The sequence below is a fragment of the Grammomys surdaster genome, unplaced genomic scaffold (assembly GCF_004785775.1).
Source record: "Grammomys surdaster isolate TR1022 unplaced genomic scaffold, NIH_TR_1.0 126076, whole genome shotgun sequence".
NCBI classification, from domain to species: domain Eukaryota; kingdom Metazoa; phylum Chordata; class Mammalia; order Rodentia; family Muridae; genus Grammomys; species Grammomys surdaster.
In genome coordinates this window covers 29,467-41,272 of record NW_021620885.1, presented here as the reverse complement: position 1 = coordinate 41,272, position 11,806 = coordinate 29,467, and the positions used below count along the sequence as shown (strand labels likewise).

The window sequence follows — 11,806 nt, the reverse complement described above, 5'->3', positions numbered from 1 at the left end:
GATTACAAGCCAAAGTGCATCTTTCTTGTTTCTCCATACACATACATTACACCCTATATAAATAATTACATTATGAAAATGACTCCATAATTACAAGTATAATATATATTTCACATAACATATAAAACTTTATATTAAATCTAGGTAGATGATATTTGGTGGTAGGGCAAGGTTGTCCCTGGGGTGGCGTCTCTGGGCGCTGGTCCCCAGAAGTTAGGGAATGCTGCAGCATGGTGGCAGCTGCATTGCTATCTGTGGTTGTTGAGGAGGATCTCCAGCCAACAGTGGCAGGAGGTGATGAACTATGGTGAATAGCAGGGTCCCCAGTCCTTGGCTAAGCCGATGAGCATGCTGTGCGGGTTCTAGGGGCCATGAGTGATGATGCGTGCTGCACCAGCCCTGAGCACTCTAAGTCAAACACCTTGATGGAGTAGCCCAGTGGCACCTTGTGCATCACCAGGCCGCAGCCTCCAGGCACATCCAATGTCAGGGAGTTGAGGAAGATGGGGTACTCAACCTGGCTGTAGGTCCACATGTTGTCCAGCTCTTTGCTGAGGAGGATGCCAAAACCAGTCTTGCCACATGATATGTGCACTGCACCGACTCACTGAGCTGTTCCAGGTTGAGCTGGCCCAGGCAGAAGCCGCTGCCCTGAGGTAGGTCATAGAAGATGCTGACAGCCTGGTCATATACCACATAGAGGCGGCCCATGCATGTCCGGTGCTCCCAGTCCACCAGGCTGCACCAGTGGCTCAGCTTGGTGGCATCTGGACACATGTTGGCACCTGTAACACAAGCATAGGAAATGGCAAGGTTATTGCAGGTTTTCCAAAATCAATCAGTATGTGGGCACCCAGTATATGCCAGGATGACAAATAATTTCTCACACAGTGGAAATTTATCTCTCACTTTCAAAAAATGTTTCATTTGTGTGTGTGTGTGTGTGTGTGTGTGTGTGCATGTGCTGAAAATCAAACCTCTTCCAGCTTGGCAGCAAGCATCTTTACTGTCTAATCCTGCCCCACATAGGATGATGAATCTACAGTATGCAAACCAGAGTGCTTACTGTGTGCTAGACCCTTGGATACACAGATATGAACCTCATTCAGCCCCTGCCCACTATAATTTTACATTTAGGAGAGATAAACACCAACAAACCCAAAAAGAAGCTACAATTTACCAAGCAAGTGTAGCAATCTTAGAAGACCCTGTCTGGAAAGCCATCATGACCTGCCAAAAGTGCACAGAGGGCAAACCAGAATGTGATTTGGACCCCTCAATTCAGGACATTATCCAAGAGAGCTCCTCAAGGGGCTTCCAGCATAAGTTGAGTAAGTACAGTAAGGTGTGGTTGCACACTTTGCTGGCCTTTGATAAATAAAGCTATCTCCCAGGTACTCAGGAGGCAGGCAAGTCACCTCACATCACTGGGCCTTAGTTTTCAAATCTGCAGCATAGCCCAGGGAATTGAAAGTCAAATGGGAGTGCTAGAAGCATCATTGGCTAAGGAGTTATTTTAAATATTTGAAATGGGAAAAATGAGGCCTGGAGGGAGCAAAGACTCTGCCTGATATCACACAGGATGTCAGTGATGGTGCTGCAGCTGGATCCCAGGACTTCTGATTCTACTTCACAGAATCTTTCCCCAGGGCAGGTGAACAGGAGGTGAGGTGAGGTGAATCCATCTGTCTTGCTGTTTGGACTGGAGGCAAGATACTAGGTAAGGAGTAGAGCTGAAGAAAGAGGAAGACCCCACATGCCAAGGCAGAGATTAATAAAAAAACCCCACAAACCCAGCGATTCCCTCCCTCCTGTGTCCCGTCCTGCCTCAATGCTAAGTCCAGCTAGAGCTAGGGTCAGATCCAAGTTCAAGTCTGAGAGTCGGCACTTGCTTCTGGGGCTGCAGATCCTGGAAGTTGCACAAACTGTAGTCAGCCTTATCGTCGACAGGGGGCCGGCCTGCCCATTGTGATCTGAGACTCAGAACACAGCTGCTTCAGGCTCCAGTGGTCCAGAGAGCTGTAAGTGTATAGGTGCAGGACAGAAGCTACCAGAACCTGCATGAAACAAAGGCAGGTTTAAAGTGCATTTATAGGTTTGCAAGTAGGTGGGCAGAGGGACCCGGATGCCCACATCATTTCCATGCCCTTTTTTCCACCAACACTAATGACTCTGTCCATCCAGTTACACCCGTCCTCCTCCAGGACCCCACATGTACAGAGGCTCCAGCTGTAAATGAGACGTCCTCTGCAGTCCTTTGTACCCATTAGGAGTCAAAGCCACCGATGAAGTCAACTGCGGAAGAGAAGGGGTGAGTCCAGAAGGCTGTGTCTTGAAGGTGAAGAACCCCACGTCATGAACCCATTCTTGGGTAGCCCAGCCTGGAAAGGGGTGGGTGGGGCCGGGAACAGCCATGTCCAGGATCTGGACATAAGGGCAGGACTATGTAGAGCATTGTGTGTGTGGGGTGTGGGTGTATGGGGTGTTGTCAAGTGTTGCGCCTCCCCTTCCCCAGCATGTGAAGAGAGGTGGTCAGGCTGTTAAGGCTCTGAACCCTTCTATACGGTTACATCCAATTTAGAAAAAAACGGTTCTGGGGCCTTGGACTGAATATTTAGACATTTGGGTCTTAATCCAGACTGGTTGTGTAGACCCCATCCATCCCTGGTATCTCTTCTTTCGTTAAAAAACTGGCCCCCAAGATGACACTGGGCAACCAGGAGGTGAGGAGACCCTGTCCACGTTGCTGAAAAGATCCCCCCCCACACACACACCTATCTGGGGGAGGAGGAGACACACTTACAGCTGTCTTCCTCTTCCAAGAATACTTTGCTCAGATAAGAGGCAAACAGGAAGCCAAACAGCTGAGAGAGGGGATAATTGTCGGGCTGTAAAAGGGCATCCTGGCGTGTTTTGCCACACCCCCAGAACTCAGGAACTGAATATGTGGTCTCATCTCCATTTCACCTGACTGGCCAGTCACATAAGGCACAGGTAGAGGACATGACTAACAGTTTTCTGCCTCGAGATTTACATATTAATGAATTATCTAAATGCTGTGGGACATAGCTAACTAAGTTTTTCCCTCCCTAGCCCCTCCTCTTTCCCACTCCCCAATATAAGGGAGCTCCTCCTGACATTTGCAGATGGGCGCAGCCACATTCAGATACAACTATCTTCATGGACAATAAACTTTCATCTTGCATTCCACATGACTCCTGGAACTTTGGACTTTCTTGTCTATGTGGGAAAACCCTACTGCAGGAAAAGCCTCTCAGATTCCGCCATTGTGGTCTGCGGGCTGTTTGTGCAGCTGCTCCAGGACAGACTTGCCGCCGCCTGGGGCCGAACCTGCCGATGCAGTCCGCCCTGGGTCCCCTCGCTCCTGCTCTGGGGACCCTGTCACCGCGGAGCGGGCCCAAGTCGCTTACCCATCCCCCGCCCCCCCTCCCCCGCACATGCATGATCAAACCTTCACTTCAGGAAGAGAAAGAGAAGTGGTCCCAGTCCCCTCTACCTACCTGACATAACGCCTTTTTCCAAAACTAACATTTAAGTTAAGTGCCTGTGCTTGAAAACTCTGTGACTGACAAGCAGTTCACTTCTTTGTTCCCCAGTCTTCCCAGTTTGGCCGGGGTCTTGTCACTGGATTGTTAGGTGAAAGGATTATATGACCCTGCCTGTGTAAAATCCCCGAGACAAGGCTGGCCTTCCCATTAATAGTCTCAAGTAGCCCAGACTAACTCTGGGCTCTGGATTCTCCTGCCTTGACCTTCAAACTACTGGGGTTACAAGGATACCACCATGCTTTGCTATGAACCCTATTTGGAACCCCTTTCTTCTCTATTCTTTGCTTTTGTGTTTGATTTTTTTTCTAGACAAGGTTTCTCAGTGTCATGGAACTTGCTTTTTAGATCAGGCTGGCCTCAAACTCAAAGATCTGCTTCTCTCTGTCTCCTGAGTGCTGGGATAAATGTCATGTGCTATCAGTGCCTGGCTGGAGCTCCTTTCTTATTCTCAAACCTTTGCAAGGTTGACACTGTCTTTTTTATGCAAGGAACCTTAGAAAGAGCAAATGACTTTCCCAAGTCCCAGGGATGTATTAGATTAGAATTCTAATCCCAGGAGGACTGGCCTGATGGCTCACCCCATTCATGAAAACTGCCCATGCCCTTCATGAGGATGGGATATGGGTAGAAGGAGAGGGAGGTGTCACAGGAACCAGGAACAAATGAAGGCTGAAATACACAGTTTTATCTTTCTATTTCTTTTTTGGGCAGGTATAGGGTATGGAGCTCACTATGTAATCTAGGCTAATTTCAAACTTGTAATTCTGGTCCTCCTGCCTCTGCCACTTGACTGCTGGAATTTCTGGTCTGTGCCACCATATCTGTACTGGCATCTCTTAAATGGGGATGAAGAGTGGATGACCTGGAATCTGCACTTCCTGAAATATGGGGTTAGGTGATGAATAGTACTCACAGCAAGGAAGAACTGCAGGGCACTACTGAGGGCTTCAATGTAAGGCTAATAAAGCAGGCAAGCAGTGACTAAGATGACATGGTGGTCCTCCAGGGCCAGGCAGGAGTTCGGAACAGGAGTCAGCAGGCAGCCTAGATCGTTTTCCACCCATCATGAGCAATGCAGGGATTTGTTGAAGGTCATGATGAAGTCCCATTCCTGGGAGGCAGAGGAGTCTTGAATACTCAGCTTTGGGGAGGGATAGGAGGATAGTCCCCAGGTGCCCACTACCATTGGACTCTCACACTCTGCGCTTCTCTAGCTTGATTTGTGAGGGAAATGACTGCACCTGCAAGTCCAGATATGACCAACAGGTGGAAGTAGAGGATCATGTAGACTTCACATTGCTCTCACTGAGATGCATATCCAGTTGAGCCTATATTGGAGCCTCTGAATTTCAGATTTCGAAGGACACTAACAGAGACACAGTCTAACTCCACAGGCATCTGTAAAATGCGCAATACAAGTTCCCATACAATCCAGTGGGCTCTCATTGCTCTGTAAGTGACTCTGGACAAATTTCTCCTTTTCTTGATCCACAGACTCCCATTTGTTAGACAGAGAAGGGGCTGGGCTAGGTCAACTGTTTAGAGGGCATACATCCCCTGTACCCATCAATTGCCTTCACTCCTTCAGTCAGACTGAGACTCACCACAATGACCAGGTGCCAAAAACACAGGCCTGTGATCAAACCTCATCTCCTAAGTAACAACATGGAGTTGCTATGGTCCATCCTCCAAGTCCCTAACCCTCAACAGGGCTTCTGTGTGTAGCCCTGGTTATACTGGATCTTGCTCTGTAAATCAAGCTGGCTTCGAACTTAGAGATCTTCCTGCCTCTGTCCTCTGTCTCCCAAATGCAGGGATTAAAGCACCTACTCTCTCTCTCTCTCTCTCTCTCTCTCTCTCTCTCTCTCTCTCTCTCTCTGAGTGTGTGTGTGTGTGTGTGTGTGTACATTGAGGGGCTTCCTCTATTGCCTTCCTCCTTTTTTCTTTTCAATTTAATTATTATTGGTGGTGGTAGTTTTTGTGCCTGTGCATGCACATGAGCCATAGAACACGTCGAGGGGTCTAAACACAACTCTTTGGAGTTGGCTTTCATTTCTCTTTCCACCACAGGGTCTGAGGTTGAGCTTGGGTTATTAGGCTTGCAAAGCAAACACTGAGCTATCTCTCTGGACCTGACATTTATTTTGAGACAGGGTCTCGCACAGAACCTGGAGTTCACAAGTTTGGTTAGACTGGTTAGCTTGGAAAACCTTAGGAATTCACTTTCTCTGCCCTCCCGTCTCCCAGTATTGGAGTTACAGATACACGCCACTGGAAGGCATGATGTGAGTGCCAGGGATCTGAACTCAGGACTTCATGCTGGCAGAACAGACACTCAGATGAACCATCTCTCCAGGCTGGTTTGGAGGAAGTTGGGAATCTGGTAGAATGTCTACCTTGGGTTAACTCTGCCTTCCTCTGTGTTCCTTGGCACATGTGGTATATAACTCTAATGCCAGCATTTGGGAGGATCAGGAGATCAGTCATCCTTAGCTACAGAGTGTTTGAGGCATGCCTGGGTAACAAAAGAAACTGTCTTTAAGAAGAAAAAAAAAGAGGTGTGACAAGAGGGATGGCTTAGTGGTTAAGACTGGCTGCTCATGCAAACGGCCAGAGATGCATTCCTAGCACCCACATGGCAACTCACAGTTGTCAGTAAATCCAGATATTGGGTTCATTCGCTCGTGTGACATTTCAGTTAGGACATGAGTTTGATTTAAAGCATAAACACTTGTACCACCTGGCCATGTATACTTCATTCTTTATATAGAATCTCCAAGTAAGAAGCTAAATTCCAGTAGAAAAGCAATATAAAAGATACTGAATAAACCTACTGGAAAGATAATGAAATGCAACATATTCATGCTTCCAGAGCTAAAGACAACTACAATACACTGAAAACACTGAATTCATGTTACATGTGACATTTCTGTTAGGATATGTGATTGGTTTAAAGCATAAACACTTGTACCACATGGCCATGTATATTTAATTGTTTTATATAGAATGTCGAAGTAAGTTGCAAGATTCCAGAAGAAAAGCACTATAGAACTTATTGAAAATCCTACTGTAAAGATTCGCAAAATGCAACACATTCATACTTCCAGAACTAAATGCAAATACAATACAACTGAAAACACTGAATTCACATTACATTTGACATTTCAGTTAGGACATGTCTTTGGATTAAAGCATAAACACTTGTACCATGCGGCCATGTACATTTTATTATTTTATATAGAATGTACAAGTCAATTGCTAGGTTCAAGCAGAAAAGCACTGCACAATGTATTGAAAAATCCTACTCTAAAGCAATGTGAAAGGCAACACATTTGTACTTCCAGAGGTAAAGGCATGTATAATACAGCTGAAAACACTGCATTCACGTTTTATGTGACATTTCACTTTGGCCAGATGTTTGATTTAAAGCAAAAACACTTGTACAATTCAGCCATGTATATGTCATTGTTTTATGTCGAATGTCCAAGTAAGTTGCTAGATTCCAGCAGAAAAGCACTGTACAAAGTATTGAAAAAACCTACTGTAAAGATACACCAAATGCAACACATTCTTACTTCCATAGCTAAAGGCAACTCAGGTTGAAACACTTACAGCTGAAAACACTGAATTCACATTACATGTGACATTTCTGTTATGACGTGTTTTTGGTTTAAAGCATAAACATTTGCACCTCCCGGCCATGTATATTTCATTGTTGTTATAGAACATCCAAGTAAGTTCCTAGATTCCAATAGAAAAGCACTATACAAATTATTGAAAACATGTACTCTAACGATACGTAAAATTCAAAACATTCGTACTTCCAGAGTGAAAAGCAACTACAATGAAGCTGAAAAAACTGAATTCATGTTTTATTTGACATTTCACTTAGGACAGGTGTTTGGTTTAAAGCAAAAACACTTGTATAGTTCAGGCATGTATATTTCATTGTTTTATATGGAATGTCCAAGTAAGTTGCTAGATTCCAGCAGAAAAGCACTATAAAAAGTATTGAAAAACACTACTGTAAAGATACGCCAAATGCAACACATTCGTACTTGCAGAGCTAAAGGCAACTATAATACAGCTGAAAACACTGAATTCACATTATATGTGACATTTCTATTAGGATGTGATTTTGGTTAAAAGCATAAACACTTGTACCACATGGCTATGTATATTTTTTTGTTTATATAAAATGTTCAAGTAAGTTGCTAAGTTCCAGCAGAAAAGCACTATAAAATGTATTGAAAAACCTACTGTAAACATACGTGAAGTGCAACACATTCGTACTTCCAGAGCTAAAGGCAAATATAATACTGCTGTGATCGCTGAATTCACATTACATGTGACATTTCTGTTAGAAACTGTGTTTGGTTTAAAGCATAAACACTTGCACACACGGCCATGTATATTTCATTTTTTCATGTAGAATGTCCAAGTAAGTTGCTAGATTTCAGCAGAAAAGCACCGTACAAAGTATTGTAAAACCTACTGTAAAGATAATGGAAATGCAACACATTCATACTTACAGAGCTAAAGGCAACTACAATACAACTGAAAACACTGAATTAACATTACATTTGACATTTTAGAACATGTATTTGGATTAAAGCATAAACACTTGTACCACCCGGCCAGGTATATTTCATTATTTTATATAGAATGTACAATTTAGTTGCTAGATTCAAGCAGAAAAGCACTGTACAATGTATTGAAAAATCCTACTCTAAAGTAATGCGAAAGGCAACACATTCATACTTCCAGAGCTAAAAGCATGTACAATACCGCTGAAAACACCGAATTCACGTTTTATGTGACATTTCATTCAGCCGGGTGTTTGGTTTAAAGCAAAAACACTTGTATAGTTCAGCCATGAATATTTCATTGTTTTATATCGAATGTCCAAGTAAGTTGCTAGATTCCAACAGAAAAGCACTCTACAAAGTATTGAAAAAACCTACTGTAAAGGTACACCAAATTCAACATATTTGTACTTCCATAGCTAAAGGAAACTATAGTACAGCTGAAAACACTGAATTCACATTGCATGTGACATTTCTGTTATGACGTGCTTTTGGTTTAAAGCATAACCACTTGTACCTCCTGGCCATGTATACTTCATTGTTTATATAGAATGTCCAAGTAATTTGCTAAATTCCAGCTAAAAATCACTATACAATGTATTGAAAAAACCTATTGTAAAGATACGCAAAATTCTACACATTCCTACTTCCAGAGCTAAAGGCAACTACAATACAACTGAAAACACTGAATTTACATTATATGTGACATTTCTGTTAGGACGTGTGGTTGGTTTAAAGCATAAACACTTGCACCACTCAGCCATATATATTTCATTGTTTTTATAGAATATCCAAGTAAGTTGCTAGATTCCAACAGAAAAGCACTATAAAAAGTATTGTAAAAACCTAATGTAACAATATGCAAAATTCAAAATATTCATACTTCCAGAGCTAAAGGCAACTACAATACAGCTGAAAACACAGAATTCACATTACATGTGACCTTTAAGTTAGGACATATGTTTGGTTTAAAGCATAAACACTTGTATCACCCGATCATATATATTTCATTGTTTTATGTAGTATGTCTAAGGAATTTACTAGATTTCAGCAGAAAAACAATATACACTGAATTGTAAAACCTACTGTAAAGATAATTAAAATGCAACACATTCATACTCCAGAGCTAAAGGCAAATACAATACAGGGGTAAACACTGAATTCATGTTACATATGACATTTCAGTTAGGACGTGTGTTTGACTTAAAGCATAAACACTTGTAACACCTGACCATGGATCCTTCATTGTTTTATGTAGAATGTCAAAGTAAGTTGCTAGATTCAAGCAGAAAATCACTCTATAAAGTATTGAAAAAACCTACTGTAAAGATACACCAAATGCAACACGTGCATACTTCCATAGCTAAAGACAACTATAATACAGCTGAAAACACTGAATTCACATTACATGTGACATTTCTGTTATGACGTGTTTTTGGTTTAAAGCATAAACAATTTTACATCCTGCCATGTATATTTCATTGTTTATACAGAATGTCCAAGTAATTTGTTAGATTCCAGCTGAAAAGCACTACACAATGCATAGAAAAAACCTACTATAAAGATATGCAAAATTCTACACATTCCTACTTCCAGAGCTAAAGGACACTACAATACAGCTGAAAACACTGAATTCACGTTACATGTACTTTTCAGTTAGGACGTGTGTTTGGTTTAAAGCATATACACTTGCACCATACGGCCATATATATTTCATTGTTGTTATAGAATATCCAAGTAAGTTCCTAGATTCCAACAGAAAAGCATGATACAAATTATTGAAAAAAACTTCTCTAACGATACGTAAAATTCAAAACATTCATACTTCCAGAGCTAAAAGCAACTACAATGCAGTTGAAAACACTGAATTCACATTTTATTTGACATTTCACTTAGGCCGGGTGTTTGGTTTACAGCAAAACCACTTGTACAGTTTGTCCATGTATATTTCATTGTTTTATACCGAATTTCCAAGTAATTTGCTAGATTCCAGCAGAAAAGCACTATAAAAAGTATTGAAAAAGACTACTGTAAAGATACACCAAAGGCAATACATTCGTACTTGCAGAACTAAAGTAACTATAATACAGCTGAAAACACTGAATTCACATTACATGTGACATTTCTGTTAAGACGTGTTTTTGGTTTAAAGCATAAACACTTGCACCACTTGGCCATATATATTTCATTGTTTTTATACAATATCAAATGTGTTGCTATATTCCAACAAAAAAGCACCATAAAAAGTATTGAAAAGAACTATTGTAACGATATGGAAAATTCAGAACTGTGCAGGGCGCGTGTAGTGGTCTCGCCGGCAAGAACACACACACACACACACACACCAGAATCCTTCCGTAGAAACACGTTTATTCCCAAAACCAAAATGGTGGAAGAAGAAGACGCCCCCCAGGCCTGGGAAAGCCTCCTATATACCCTAGAGTGGCGTATTCACCTCCGATTGGCTGCTTACTCGTAGCGCACCAAATGCCGTGGGATGGGCTTTAACTTTGGCGGGCTTTTACCATGGCACATGTGCAATTTATTTGTTTACTAGGAAGAATTATGGCTGACAGCGCCACCTAGCGATGGCGGACTTTGCCAGCACCCGCCGCGGCTCCCAACATCTGCCCCTTTTTTGTTTTAAAAACAGAGGGTGGTAGAGGTCCCTGGGAAGGTTACGTAACTCCCATATTTGGGGGTCTCACAGCGGGTCGAGTCTCTTTAGAGGGTGGTGCTCAAATGTTTGAGGCTTTACAGGGTGTCTTTACCAGAAGCCTTTGGGTACAGCGGCTCAGGAATCTGTCTATTGGCTATCTCCTTTTGTTTTGTTAAACAGGCACTGGTCAATGTCCCAGTCAATGTCCCCAGGCTAGCTGACGTTTCTCTACGCCCAGCACCAATAGGGCTAACACCAAGGAAAGGCAAGCCACCCTGTCTTAGGCTACGAGGGATATACCCGCGCCCGGGTCATTGCCACTCGCTAATCCCGTCATGGGGTTGGCTTGTCATCAATTCTTCAGTTGTCTTCATGGTGTAAATCTGGCATGTGGCGTCAGCCTAATTCCCATCATTGGGACCAATAGCAGCTGTCTTGGAGACAAAAAGATGGAGCTGTTTATCTGGCTGTTCTTGGCCTGTCTGGTGTGGTACCGGTTATGACTCAAACTCAAGGCCGATCGAGCAAATTCCATCTTGGGGGAATAAGCGATCAAGAACTAATAGTTTAAGACAGTCTCCCTTACCCTACCAGGTGCAATGGAAACAAGTCCTCTGGGTGCAAGGGCTAAGGGGAACAGAAAGAGATGCAAACACCCATCCCTGTGCAATGGAGTCATCTCCTAGGGGTGCAAGGGCTGTTTGTCTCAAAATTCAGGTACCACAGCTACACAGACAAGGATCAGCCAGGCCAAGACTCCTCACTGACCCAGTGTAATGGGCAAATCCTCTGGGGTGCAACGCTGATGGCCTAACATTTAGCACCACCACTCGTGAGGGGGAGACTGTTTATAATTGAGGCAGTGATAACCACACTGCAGGGGAAGCCCCTAGTACTTTGGTCACAAGCGCCTGGCCAATAATAGCCTTGTCAAGATTTTGTTGAGCTCTGAGTTTGTAAACCAACCAAAGATGAATACTAATCCACAACTT

The 11,806-nt window shown here is 43.0% G+C and overlaps 1 pseudogene; it reads right to left on the bottom strand.

The window, feature by feature from the left end:
- Nucleotides 1-248: 248 nt before the first annotated feature.
- LOC114611060 lies at nt 249-3,528 on the bottom strand (annotated as a pseudogene).
- Nucleotides 3,529-11,806: the final 8,278 nt, after the last annotated feature.